This window comes from Poecile atricapillus, chromosome W (genome assembly GCF_030490865.1).
Source record: "Poecile atricapillus isolate bPoeAtr1 chromosome W, bPoeAtr1.hap1, whole genome shotgun sequence".
In the NCBI taxonomy this organism is placed as follows: Eukaryota; Metazoa; Chordata; class Aves; order Passeriformes; family Paridae; genus Poecile; species Poecile atricapillus.
The window spans coordinates 85,232,779-85,246,780 of NC_081288.1; positions in this window are offsets into that span (position 1 = coordinate 85,232,779).

A 14,002-nucleotide genomic window follows, 5' to 3' on the forward strand; every position below is an offset into this window, starting at 1 on the left:
TAAAGGAGTAATGACTGCTTTAGGGATACAATGGAACCTCCACACTCCCTGGCATCCCCAAAGCTCAGGCCAAGTTGAAAGGATGAATGGAGAGATAAAAAAACATCTTCTGAAGCTAGTGATAGAAACCAAAATGCCATGGCTGTGGCTCCTACCACTGGCTTTAGCAAGAATAAGAGCCAGACCTAGGGAAGATATTCAACTATCTCCCTTTGAATTGATGTTTGGAATTCCTTATCCTTGTAATTCTCAGCCTGGGGCGGGGGTAGAGATAAGTGATGTATATCTAAAACAGTATGTGGCTCGGATACTGTCTCTTGTGAAATCTCTTCGACAGGAAGCTCAGCTGACACAGACCCTGCCTTTGGACTTTGCTGTGCATAATATCCAGCCAGGAGACTGGATCCTAGTTAAGGAGTGGAAAGAAGCACCCCTGGTGGCTAAGTGGCGTGGACCTTTCCAGGTGTTACTGACTACAGAAACAGCCGTCAAGACAGCTGAACACGGGTGGACACATCACACTCGGGTCAAGGTCTCTAAAGCTCCAGAGATTTGGACATCTCAGCTGGAGGAGAAGGATGGGAAGCCGCGACTGACACTCCGCAGGAGTGGCCCGGAGCAGTAGCTGGTGCGTCGACATCGGGGGAAGCCCTGAGTGCCTACCCACAGACTGACTGCTGAAATAGTCTGTATGGGCATCCCTACTCTCAAATCTCCAGACACTAGGAGCCAATCCATGCTGTCATTGCTTTCTTTATGCTAAACTGTTTCTGTGCTTTCACTTGCCACAGGTGGTGTAGAAGACAACGTGAAATTGAAAATTAGAAATTAGATTGTAACACTATTAGAATGTCTCTCTTAATAATTTTACCTTTATATTTTCAGTTAAGTTGGAGTCTAAAGTGGGAAAATAATTTTTTTACTTTAGGAGAACAAGTAGCAAAAACCTTTAACCTTAAGAACTGTTGGGTCTGCGGGGGGCCGGGGGGATCTGAAAGCTGGCCATGGGTAGCCAGCCCAGTCGAGCCTAAATGGTGGGTTAGCACCCTGAGTGAAGTCCATAATGAAACAGGATTTTGGGACAAAGAAGGAAGTCCATGGCAGCTTCATTCTTCTGAAAGAGGCATTTATTGCCTAAACAGAACAGGGAGCACATATGTAGGAAAGAGCGTTTGTGACTGGACTTTATCTTTGGGTTTAGATTGTTGGACCCCCAACTGCCCTCCTTATGACTGTTCCAGATATCAAGGCAGATGGAATCAAACACATGTTAAACTCACTAATGGTAGCTGGGTAAGGTGTTCCTTCCATAATTACCAAAAAGATTTTAAAGGCTGTAAAGCAGTGGGGAAGGATAAGTTTTTTGACCCTTTATTTTTAAGCTGCCCCCGAGATAATTCCACAAGTCCGACACATGTTGTCCGAGACTATCAGTGGAAATGGCAACACCGGAATGGAACTCGAACCCTTTTCAGTAAGTTCTGGTCCAGATCTAATAAAACAGATCTGGGATGTGATTGCAAGTGGAAGCCTCATGTAGGAGCTTGGAAATGTAAATATTGTGATTCTTATGGCGAGGCAACTATTGTTGGTGGACCACTAGGCCCTGGAAGCAAGCTGTATTTTGACCCACCAGTTGATGATGAAAATTGGAAAGGTCCCTTCGCTAATGGGACCTGGGCTCTAAAGGGGCATTACTGGATTTGTGGCCAAAATGCTTACCGCAAGCTACCCCCAAACTGGTCAGGAATATGTTATGTGGGGTATATTAGACCATTGTTCTTTCTGCTACCACAAGTTCAGGGAAATCAGTTAGGAATCAAAGTATATGATGATCTAATTAGAGAAAAGCGGTCCATTGATACATCCCTGGTTGGAAAGAGCACCCAAAAGTGGGGAAAAGATGAATGGCCACCTGAACGAATCATACAACACTATGGACCAGCTACCTGGAACCCAAATGAATTAATATCAGGTGCCAGAGAACCCATTTATAATCTAAATCGGATAATTAGGTTGCAAGCTGTCTTTGAAATAATAATCAACCAGACAGCTACAGCTCTTGACCTTCTTGCTGACCAGTCTACTCAGATGAGAAATGCAATATTTCAACATCGGATGGTATTAGACTACTTATTAGCAGAAGAAGGGGGGGTGTGTGGAAAATTTAATGACTCAAACTGCTGTTTGCAAATAGATGACAATGGAAAGGTAGTGAAACAAATAACAAAAGGAATAAGAAAGTTAGCCCATGTACCGGTCCAAACATGGAAAGGATGGGAATGGGACATGTTTTCATGGTTACCTGGTGGCCTATGGGTCAAACAAATGCTTTTTTTCCTCTTATGTGTTGTAGCAACTCTAATCTTTTTACCATGCATGATCCCTTGCTTCATACAACTCATTCAACATGTGATCAAAGGAATGCAGGTAGTAGCAGTGCCTACTGACCCAGAGATGGCTACAAAAGGGCACAGAGTGATGCCCCTGCAAATAATTGCAAAGCCAAAAAAGACCCAAGAACAAGAAATTAAGTCAATGATAACTAAAGTTTGTAAAGACAATTATTAACAAAAATTAAAAGAGGAGGGATTGAGAGGAATGACAGGTTTGTCTTTACAAACAAGCTGTGGGTCAGTTGATAAGGTGTACTATCAGTGAGAGACGACAGAAACAATGGGATGGATTCCAGTAGAAGATCAAAGGGACACTAAAAGAACACTATGAATTCTATAAAAGTTAAGAAGGGATTATGCATGGGGGGGGGGGGGGGGGGGAAAGGTATCACCGCCGGTATCAGGCGTTCCGGGAAGTCTGTACCTCTCAAGTACCTCAGCCTATGGGGAAAGAGAGAAGGGACAAGCAGCCGGGAATTAGGATAAAAAGGAGGCTGCGCCCTCCAAGAATTTGAGAGACCCCAGGGGAATGCCCCATGGCCTCTCCCTTTATTCGAATAAAGAAAAAGGACTCCTCTGTCTCCTTTTTGGACATAAACCTCTGGCGTTTGTGGATTTAATTTTCCTGACAATCAGCAAAAATAAAAACCATACAGTGTTGCTGCTGACGATGAATAGATCACACGGACACAGGTCGAGGTGTGGTGAAAAGAAGAGAGCGTTTATTTTTCCCCTCAGGATTTATAGGCTTTTGGCCATGGCCAGGGATTGGATGGCTAGGATAACACTTTCTTACTGCACTGGCCATGAGAGATGTCCATCACAAGACGTGTAACAGAAGGAATGTACACATATCTATGTTTACAGTTACTGTCCTGGGAAAATCTTTAGAAAACCATGTCAGCAAGCTCAGAAGCTGAATTTTCAGGGCAACAATACAGAGCATGTTCTAAGAAGGCGGAACCAGGTAGGGGACATGCTTTGAATATGCATTAAACCCTCACAGCAGGATGGGATAAAAAGGGTGTTCCCAAGATACCAGGTGTGCTCTTGGCAGCGTGCCAAGGCACCCAGCCATAACTCTTTGCTTTATTTTATGTCTCATTGTCTTTATTAAACCTTTTTAAAATTTTACAGGAGTGAACTTCGTTTTTCACACTCTTCTAGGTTATATTTCACAGTTTATTCTTGCAAAGGGAACACCAGGAAGAGACAAAGGGCTTGGGGGTCTGGGCTGCTTCTTTTAACAGGACTTCTTTGGAGGGTGGGAGTTTTGGAAAGAACCAATTATTATTCACAGCTAGCTAACTTAGAAACTTTCTACAAATCAGGGTTAAACAAAATAAGAAATAACAGACATAGAATTCTTCAAATGTCAAGCATTAGGGAGGGCGCGGGGTGGTCTTGGGAGCTCAGGGGGAAAGAGGGGGGGTGAGGGCAGTCGTCCGACCTCATTTAGATGGGACACAGGAAACGGAAATGCCCCAGTGACCAACGCCAGCAACTCCAGGCTGTAATCGGGAAAAAAAAGAACTGAGTTTCTCGCGTGCTTAGGGAGCGAGGCTTGTCCCTGCTGCTGGTAAGAACGGCTGTGCCTCTCTCCCCCCGCCCCCTTGGGCTCTCCACTGCCTCTGCGGCGATGCAGAAAGGGGGCGGGGGTCGGCACGGCCCCGGCCCTGGCAGGGAGGGCAGGGGGGCACAGGGGGACAAAGCCGCGGCCTGGAAGGGGGGGCCAACATCCCAAGCCGACAGCTACAAAAATAAACAAAAGTCCCTAAGACTAGTAACATACTAACAACCCTTATCACAACAAGCAGCAATCAATTTTCTGTTATTAATGCATAAAACATGAGTGAAAGAAAAATAACCATTCTTGAAAAGTAATCAAAGAAAAGGTTTGGGTTGATTTTTTTTTTATTTTTTTTTACAAAAAGAGGGGCAGATGTTGGAGTCTGAAACACAGAGTGTGTGCCCTTGTTTCTCATGCTTAGCTCTGACATCCAGAAAAACACAGAATTTCATACAACATGAAATTCATGAGCATGTTTGCATGGTGATACATGAAAATAACTGTTAAAGTTAGATAGAAAAGCTAAAAGTGTGAGTGTGTAAATTAGAGATTTTCTTAAGTCACTGGGTGAAAAAGTTAAAGTTTAAAAATAATTTTGAAAGCAGAAGACAAGATGGAGGATTTAGAATGTTATTTCTTTTCCTACTTCTTTCTTCTTCGTGTTCTTGTTCTAGAGGTTTTTGGGTAATAGTAGGTGATAGGACAGAAAATGCCACAGTGCAGCAGACAGGTGAAGGGTCATTGGGTCATTAAGAAAAATAATATATGTGTCTATTGTTAATTGGATAAGAATAAGTATAAAGATAAAAGAACTGCGTAGTTCAGGGCCATTTTGTGCCTTCAAAGTCCAAAGTGACCCACAAGGTCATTTTTTACCATCAGAAAGAAATGAGCCAGGTTGCAGTGAATTAAACTTGTGCAGATAGTCTGGAGAGACCTGCCAAGTTTTGTGATAACATCCTAATAGACGTGAGAAACAAGATCCTAACAAGCTTTGGAGTTTTTGTCCTGACCAGGAGAACTGAAATAAGAGGGACTCCCCATGAGGGAATATCCCGAAGGAGCTCAGCTCAGAGAAGCTGAGAAATCCAGGAGTGAAGTGCAGAAGAAGCAGCAGCTTCTTCTCTTTTGAGAGAAATAAGAAACAAGGAATTAAAAAAAGTTATAAAAATACTCATTTGTAGTAGGAATTTTCCTGGTGCAAGCATAAGCTTATCTTGGGGGTTAGGTGTCCTTCCTTTTGTTCTGGCTCAACTATGGAATTTTTACCCATTAGTTGCAAGGAAACCTGCTTCCTGGTACTTAGTGGGTGCTTGAGAAACACAGAGTTCAGCTGGGCCCAGGGTGGAAGGGGGCAGGAAAAAAAGGAGGGCAGGAGCATCTGGGGGCTTCTTCAGCTTCAGAGAAGGACACTCTCTGGGAGCTCTTATGGCTGAGAGAAGGGAATTCGTCATCACCCAGAAGGAGCTGCTGCTTCTTCTTTTCCTTCTTCCTTCTTCATTGGTGGGCCTCGCACCCCCTGTTCTGCCGGGATGTGCTGCAGTGTCAGGCATCACCGCAGAGCTCCTGATACACCTCAGCCACGGGGCTGGGATCTCTGCTCATCCATGCCATTCCAGCCAGTGCTTCTGCCGAGTCCGGCAGGAGCACCAGGACTGACTGCTCGAGGGGGTTTGTGAAGCAAAGCCTCTCCTCCATCCTTGCCCATCTCAGCCGAGAAGGCTGTCACGGGGTCCCAGGTTCTGTTTTGTTGTTAATGCTGTAGTTATTGTTTGTTTGCCTTGTTATACACACTAGTAAAGAACTGTTATTCCTATCCCCAAATCTCTGCCTAAGAGTGCCTTGATTTCAAAATTATAATAATTTGAAGGGAGGAGTGTCGTGTTGCACTAAGATGTTTAAGTGTTTTTTTCCCGTGCTCCCCTCCTGATTTTGTGATGTCTGTTCCTTCCCCTCACTCCACCCCTTCGGTCTCATCCCATTGGTTGTAATTCTACTTTCCCCCTCCCCATTACCCCCAGTTTAAAAGTTCCCGCCATTTCCTGTTCTGTCTCTTTTTTCCCTGGAGTTCATTCTGAGAATAAACTGGGACGGTGTCCCGGAATAAAGAGCCTCCTTCATCTTTTACCTTTATCCCTTGCCGGACCCTCCTCCCCCCTGGTGGACTGGAAGCTAGCCGGGTGTTTCCCGGGCCTGGGAGTAGAGGTTTACGACAGGTGAGGTCCAACGTGGGGGCTTGTCTTGAGGACAGAAACCCCACGCAGCAGCTGGAAATTCATGTGTGAATTATACAAGCTTTGGACCGTCAGTTTCCTTGTGGCAGCAACTTGCTTTTTGTGCAGCCGCACTTAGGAAGGTGGAACCAGCAGCTTTCCTAAGGCCAAAAGAATTGGTTCCAGGATGTTAATGACTACACAGCATCGAGTCAGTCGAGGTCCCAGGAAGGGGTGACTACCCCGCTTAGTGGGATCCTGCGAGCAGCGCAAGTTCAGCCGAGCAGCTTTGGTGGCGCGAGTCTGGCGAAGTGTGTTCACTGGAATGGGGGTGTCACTGTCGGACACTAAATGATTCACACAGATGCAGCTCAAGGTGTGGAGAAAGAATAATAATCATTTATTTCTTCCTTCAGTATTTATAGGTTTTCGACCACAACCAGGGATTGGATACTTAGGTTACCACCTTTCCAACCGCACTGGCCGTGAGAGACATCCATCAAAAGGCATATCTTTAATGGAATGTATAAGCATCTATGTTTATAGTTACTTTCCTGGGAAAGTGGCTAGAACTTGTGAGAACAATATCGAAAGACCTGATTCTCAGGGCGACATCTCACCCTGTCTGTCTTTTTTAAAAAAGAAAAAAAAGAAAAGAAAAATGAACAGAGAAAACAAACAATATCTTAAACACTCAAAGAGAAATAACAGAGAAAGACAAACAGTGTTCCAAACAATATCAGAAGGCTTTTAGATTCAGGGTGGTATCTCACCCCCTCATTAAAAAAAAAAGAAAACGTGTCTGGCAACAATGTCCACTTGTGAACGGGCCACCGGGGTGATCACTCACGTCATGCGAATCTGAGTCATCATCTGATGGCCCATCCATCGGATGACTTTAAATTTGGTCATGGTCTCCAACCCGCTCATCGGCCGGATGCTGCCTTTGCGGTCGCAGGTAAGGGCGAACGCATTTTGCAGGTACCCAACGTACCCCAGTATCTGTGGATGCACAAGCATACCCACGCCCCAAAGCAATAAAGTCAAAAGGACCTTCCTGCTGCTTGGTGACTAAATTCCTCACTCGAACCTTTGCTTGAGGCTGATGTGGCTCATCCGAAGCCCACAATGAGAGGTAATGATTCAACATGACCGGGTTATTTGAGTCCTGTGGCACTGTAAGGTGATTGAGGGTATACAAAGCTTTTTCCAACCGACTGTGTGGGGTCTCACCCTGCATTCCCCATTTCTGCTTTTGTAGAACTCGCTTTAGTGTACCATGAGCACGTTCTATAATAGCTTGACCTGTCGGAGAATGAGGGATACCAAACTTGTGTGACACACCTCACAACTGCAGGAACTTCCGCACATTCTGAGAGGCATAAGCAGGACCATTATCGGTCTTCACAGCAGAAGGTATGCCTAAAAAGGCAAAGGCCTTCCTCCAGTGGGCAATGACATCTCGGGTCTTTTCTCCTGTGTGAGCGGAAGCCCACATTGCAGAGGAGAAAGTGTCCACACTGATGTGCACATACTGGAGCCAACCGAACTCGGCAACTTGGGTGCCATCTGTCTGCCAAAGCTCCAAGGCCCTAAGGCCCCTGGGGTTTACCCTTGCTGGCAAAGGCGCAGCAAGCGCATGACAGTCATCACAAGACTCAACAATTTCATAGGCCTCAGATGATGTCAACTGGAACTGCTGCTGCAAAGTATGTATGTTCTGGTGGAAAAACCCATGCAATGCTTTAGCCTGCTGGAGCATGTCAGGCTGAGGCGCAACCGATGCTGGGTTAGCCAACTTGTCAGCCCTCGCGTTACCTTCCGCAATGAACCCTGGCAAACTGGTATGACTCCTCACACAGAACGTATTATGGATGCATGTGGGCCTGAATGGCACACCACAGAGTTTTCAGTAAATGAAACAAGGCAGGATTACTGACTTCCTTCAAAACCGAATGGCCCAACCGCTGGGCTTTGTTGGCCACATAGGCGGAATCTGTGACCAGATTGAAAGGTTCCTGGGAAAACTTCTGAAACGCTGTGACAGCAGCATGTAATTCCACCAATTGGGCTGACCCATCCTCATGACTTGCCAAAACCTGCCACTCAGATCCGTCCTTCCAGGTAGCAATGGCCTTCCCAGTCCTCCCCGAACTGTCAGTAAAGACAGTGGGTCCTTGCACAGGTTCCTTACTATTCTTGGGCCACATAGAAATTTCAGTGAATTTCGCCACCTGCAGCAGCTGATGGCTGGGCAGATGATAAGTGATCTGCCTGGAAAAGTTCTCCAGAGCACTCTCTAGGGAAATACTGTTAGCAAAGCTCCAATCAAAGTCCTCCCACGGTACCGGGAGCACAATCTTTGCAGGATCCGCACCCATCAATTGCAAACACCGTTGCCAGCATTTGACTATCAAACGAGATATCAGCTCAAACAATGCAGTTGCCGTTTTCTGCGGCTGATGGGGCAGGAAGACCCATTCCAGGACATGCAAGGGATCGGACGATTCATCACTTCATTGGCCAATGATACCTGTGGGATGCAAATCTGGAGTGGTAGTGAAAACAGACACATCAATTGAAGGATCAATGAGATAAACCTGACAAGCAGAAACTGCCCGCTGAATATCCTCCAGCACCTGTTGTGCCTCCGGGGTCAGAGTCCGAGGCGACTTCAAATCAAAGTCTCCCTTCAACAGATCAAACAAGGGAGACAGTTGTGCCGTGGTCAGTCCCAAATAGGGACGCAACCAAGTGACGACACCCACCAACTTTTGGACATCATTCAGTGTATTCACTGAATGCACAAACTGCACCTCTTGATGTTGGACTGTTTGTTTCAAAATTTTGACCCACATACATTGAGAGACCGCCAGCTATTCACAACTCTTCACAGAAGTAAAAGTGAACGCTGTTTATTTCTATCTTTAGCACACCTTTTATAGGTTCTACAGGGTTCGCGGGCTAAGCAAGTTACTATTGGCTAATATACACAGGTTTACATTTTTTCTCTTGTACACAAGGATATTGTTTTGCTTTACTCTCTCTTCTGCAGGAAGGTTTCAAGGACTTTAGACTTTAATATCACGACTTATTCCAAAGGCTGGTTTGTGCAGACAGGCCTTTACTTGTCGCTCTATTGGGAACGGCGAGAAGAACGACACAGACTCTCTTGTGGAGTCGAACTGGAGAATTTCTCTCAGTGTATTGCCTCAGATCTTTTTTATAGACCGATATGTGAAAGCACAAAAAAAAAATCCTCTTATTAGTTAGTAAACTAACACATCACCATCATTGGTCAGTGGCGTACGTGGTGTACCCCTCGACCTTCTCTTGCAAGAAAACAAGGAACAGACAAACAGCACTTGCAAGGCTGTTTTTTATCTCTGAGGATTGTTTTAATTCCTCCTTAAGATTTCCCAGGCAACTTTCTCAGGCGAGACTGAGAAAGTTATGTGGCCTGCTATTCCACAGGCACTGTGCTCCCTGCTTAACAGTTAGCATCCATATTTACTAATATATAAAATATTATCAACATCCATATATTTCCAAGGAGGCTGGCGCTGAACCTTTTCTGGAGACACTTTCAGCCCATGAGAATGCAGGGCACTGAGAAGCTGAGGCTGTATCTCCAGCAGTTCATCCTGAGTGGGAGCAGCCACCAAGATGTCATCCATATAATGATAGAGATGAGCATCAGGAAACTGCTTGCGAACTCCAGACAGGACTCGAGCCACATACCATTGACAAATGGCAGGCGAATTCTGCATGCCCTGTGGGAAAACTTTCCATTGATATCTCTGTGCAGGCTCAGCATTGTTGACAGCTGGCACCGAGAAGGCAAATTTTGGTCTGTTATGGGGATGCAAAGGAATTGTAAAGAAACACTCCTTCAGATCCACGATGCAGACCGGCCAAACAGCGGGAAGCATGGTGGGTGATGGCATACCAACCTGCAACATCCCCATGCTTTCCATCACAGCGTTAACCTTCCTGAGGTCTTGCAGCAATCACCACTTCCCAAACTTCTTGATACAGAAAACAGGAGTGTTCCAGGGACTGGTAGAAGGCTCCAGATGTCCCTGGTCCAACTGTTCTTGCACCAATTGATGGAGGGTGACTAGTTTATCATGAGGGAGAGGCCACTGATTCTCCCAAATGTGTTTTTCCACCAGCTACCGTATAGGAGGCGTAGGACAGTCTGCACCCTCCAACACAGTGGCCCCCATCAAAAATCCATCCTGATGTTCAAACCCCATGTGTTGCCGCTGGAGATGAATAGATCACACAAACACAGCTCGAGGTGTGATGAAAGGAAGAGAGAGTTTATTTCTTCTCCCAGGATTTATAGGTTTCTGACGACGGCCAGGGATTGGATGATCAGGATAACACTTTCCCAACCGCACTGGCCATGAGAGATGTCCATCACAAGACGTGTTTCAGAAAGAATGTACACATCTCTATGTTTACAGTTACTGTCCTGGGAAAGTCTTTAGAAAACTATGTCAGCAAGCTCAGAAGCTGAGTTTTCAGGGCGACATCTCACCCTTTTTGGTTTTAACAAAAAAAAAAAAAAAAAAAGAAAAATGAACAAAGAAGCTAGCAACATTATAAACAATCAAAAGGAAAAATAATAGGAAAATACAATACTCCATACAATCAGAAGGCTGTAATTTCAGGGTGATATCTCACCCTTTCATTATTACAAAAAAACCCAAAAAACAAAAGTGAAAACCCCACTCAATGGCTCTCAATTTGGTCACAGAGGCAGAATCCATGGCCAAATTGAAAGTTGGCTGGGAAACTTCTGAAATGCTATGACAGCAGCCTGTAATTCCACCATTTGGGCTGATCCAGCCTCATGACTCTCCAAAACCTTCCACTCAGATCCATCCTTCCAGGTAGCAATGGCCTTTCCAGTCCTCCCCAAACCGTCAGTAAAGACAGTGGGTCCTTGCACAGTCCCTGACTATGTTTGGGCCACAAAGAAAAGTCAATGAAGTTTTCCACTTTCTGTGGCTGATGGGGCAGGAAAAACCTCTTCCAAGACATTCAAGGGATTGGACCATTCATCATTTCATTGGCCAATGATACCTGTGGAATGCAAATCTGGAGTGGTAATGAAAAAACAGGGACATCAATGGAAAGATTAATGTGATAAACTTGACGAGCAGAAACTGCTCACAGAACCTCCTCCAGCACCTACTGTGCCTCTGGGGTCAGTGTCAGAGGTGACTTGAAATCAAGTCCCCCTTTAACAGACCAAACAAGGGAGACAGTTGTGTTGTGGTGTCATGGGGTGACTTTACCTTTAAGGTAGTTTTGAGAGCTAAGGAAGTTGAAGTTGCTGGTGACTGATGGGAGTTTTTTCTCCTGACCAATTATCGGCCATTACTGGGAATTGACAGCAGTTTTGACCATTGAAAAGTGGGATCAACTTGTGAACCCTACCTTAAGATGTAAAGTCAGATCACACTTGTTATCTTTGTTTCCTGGCTGTGAAAGGTAATAGAGTGCCAGCTGGCTTCCCGTCCCCTGCCTGGCCATGTGGCCCGGGCGGAGGCTGGGCTGGGCCTGCCGCCTCTCCTGGCTGGGAGATGGGGCCTGTGGGGGGCTTGCCCCGGGCCCTGGCCGGGCCAAGCCAGTCTCTGGCTCGGCTACAGTTTTTGCTGTCACTGAATTCACCAGAGACTGCTGAGTGAAGAAAGAAAGGGGCTCTGAACCTGCGGCGGGCTGAGGTGGCGACTACACTTTCCAGAGCAGCCATGAAGAATCTTCTATCGAAGACAGCTCCAGCTCCTACTCCAGCAGAGATCACAGAACCATCTACAAAAGCCTGAGCAAGATTTTAACCCTTTCACTACCCAGATGAGACTTGCAGATTAATCCTTTTATCCAGAAAGAGAAAAAGAGAGTAATCAACATTAAAAGAGACTTTATAAACTACCAGTGACAGGAAAGAAAAGAAGCTTCAGGAAAGGTAGAGAATAAGGAGATGCCTTTATAAGCTGAAATATTTTTCTGTTAAAGCTATGGAGATGGACAATAAAGGCCTGAAAGAACTCCTTTAATTCATGATAGAGTATGTAGGGAGGAATGGAGTGTTCAAAGTGTAAATTTTGAGTAAAAAGTAGAATAATTGTGGTACAGTGAAGTGCTGGAAGATTTGAAGCCTTGAGAGGCAATGAGAAAACTGTTTTCTAGTAGAGCTCACAGAGACAGATGAAGAAGACTTTTGCCTTTGAATAACTCATCTTTAAAATGACATCCCTAAACTCATGGCCCATACACACCTCAGAGTTATGTGAAATGGGAGGGGTGAGCTCTGATACCAGCATTTCTGGGCAGCTGACATCAGGGCAATAGAAAACTATAGCAGAAATAGTTTTCTTGTGAGAAACTCCATAGATTAGCAGAAGACTTCTGTTTCTCTACAAAGACTGATGAAAAGACTTTAGCAAGAATTGGGACTGTTTTAAACACCAAAGTTCCAAAGTTTTTGTCTCTATTGCCATGTGAACAAGGAAATGGTGGGTAGTAAGGGATAAAAAAGGGTTTTCTGGAAGTTTACTCTGGTGTTTTTATTCTTGTAGTTTGTTAATAAACTTTCTTTATTTCTTTTAAGTTTTAAGCCTGTTTTGCTCTTGTTCTAATCCATATCTCACAGCAAAAAAATAAGTAATCTTTTTTTAGTTACTGGTTTAAAACCACGACACGTGGTCAGTCCCATATAGGTATGCAACCATGTAAAAGTCCATCAGTATCTGGACATCATTCATTCAGTGTCTGCACTGAATGCAAAAAATTGCACCTCCTGATGTGGGACTGTTCGTCCCAAAAATTATTTTACCCTCAAATAATTTCAAGGAGATTGTTTCTGGAGTCACTTGCAGCCCATGACAAGGCAAGGCAGGGAACAGCTGAGGCTGTATCTGCTGCAATTCATCCTGGATGGGCACAGCCACCAGGACGTCATCCATATAAGGACAGAGACGAGCAGTAGGAAACTGCTCGCAAACTCCAGAGAGGGTTAGAGCCCCATATCATCTGCAAATGTCAGCAAATTTTGCATGCCTTGCGGCAAAATCTCCATTGATATCTCTGTGTGGGCTCAGCATTAATGATAGCTGGCACCAGAAAGGCAAATTTCGGTCTGTTATCAGGATGCAAAGGAATTGTAAAGAAATGTGGGTACGGAGGAGCCCGCTGAGCCCGAGATCCTGGCTCTCTCCTGGAGGCAAGACACCTTTTACTCAGAGAGAGACAATGTATAGCTCCCAGGGCTCTTTGAGTTAGACATGTTAAACTGTTGTGCCCCATTGGTGTTCCCCCCTGCTGTCCCACCCCGATACATGTATCTCGGGCTTCCCCCCGCCCCTCTCCTTCCCCATAAATATCCCGGGTTTTCCCCTGTTCTGCGGATTCGCTGTTACCAGCACCCTTCGCCGAAGCTCTGCCTGAATAAAGGCTTGTGCCTCGGTGGAACGCTGGACCAGCTTTCTCGTCCCTGCTTCCTGTGTTGCCTGCCCGCCGCCGCCGCCGCCGCCGAGCCGAGCCGAGCCGAGCCGAGCTGAGCTGAAATCACTACTACCGCTGAGCTGGAATCACTCGACCACTCGAAGCTGCTCACATGCGCTTCGGGCCAGCCTTTCTCAAGGCTGCCTCTAGAGAAGTCGCGGTGCTCCGGGCTTTCCGTCACCGTGGCAACTGGCGACCCGACCGTGGGGCTTTGAAGAAGCCCTGAGGAAGCGTCCGCCCGCACCTTTAGCTGCAAGGCGAGCCGCCATTGGAGCAGCCGTGCCTCGAGGAAGCTTCCTTGTGTT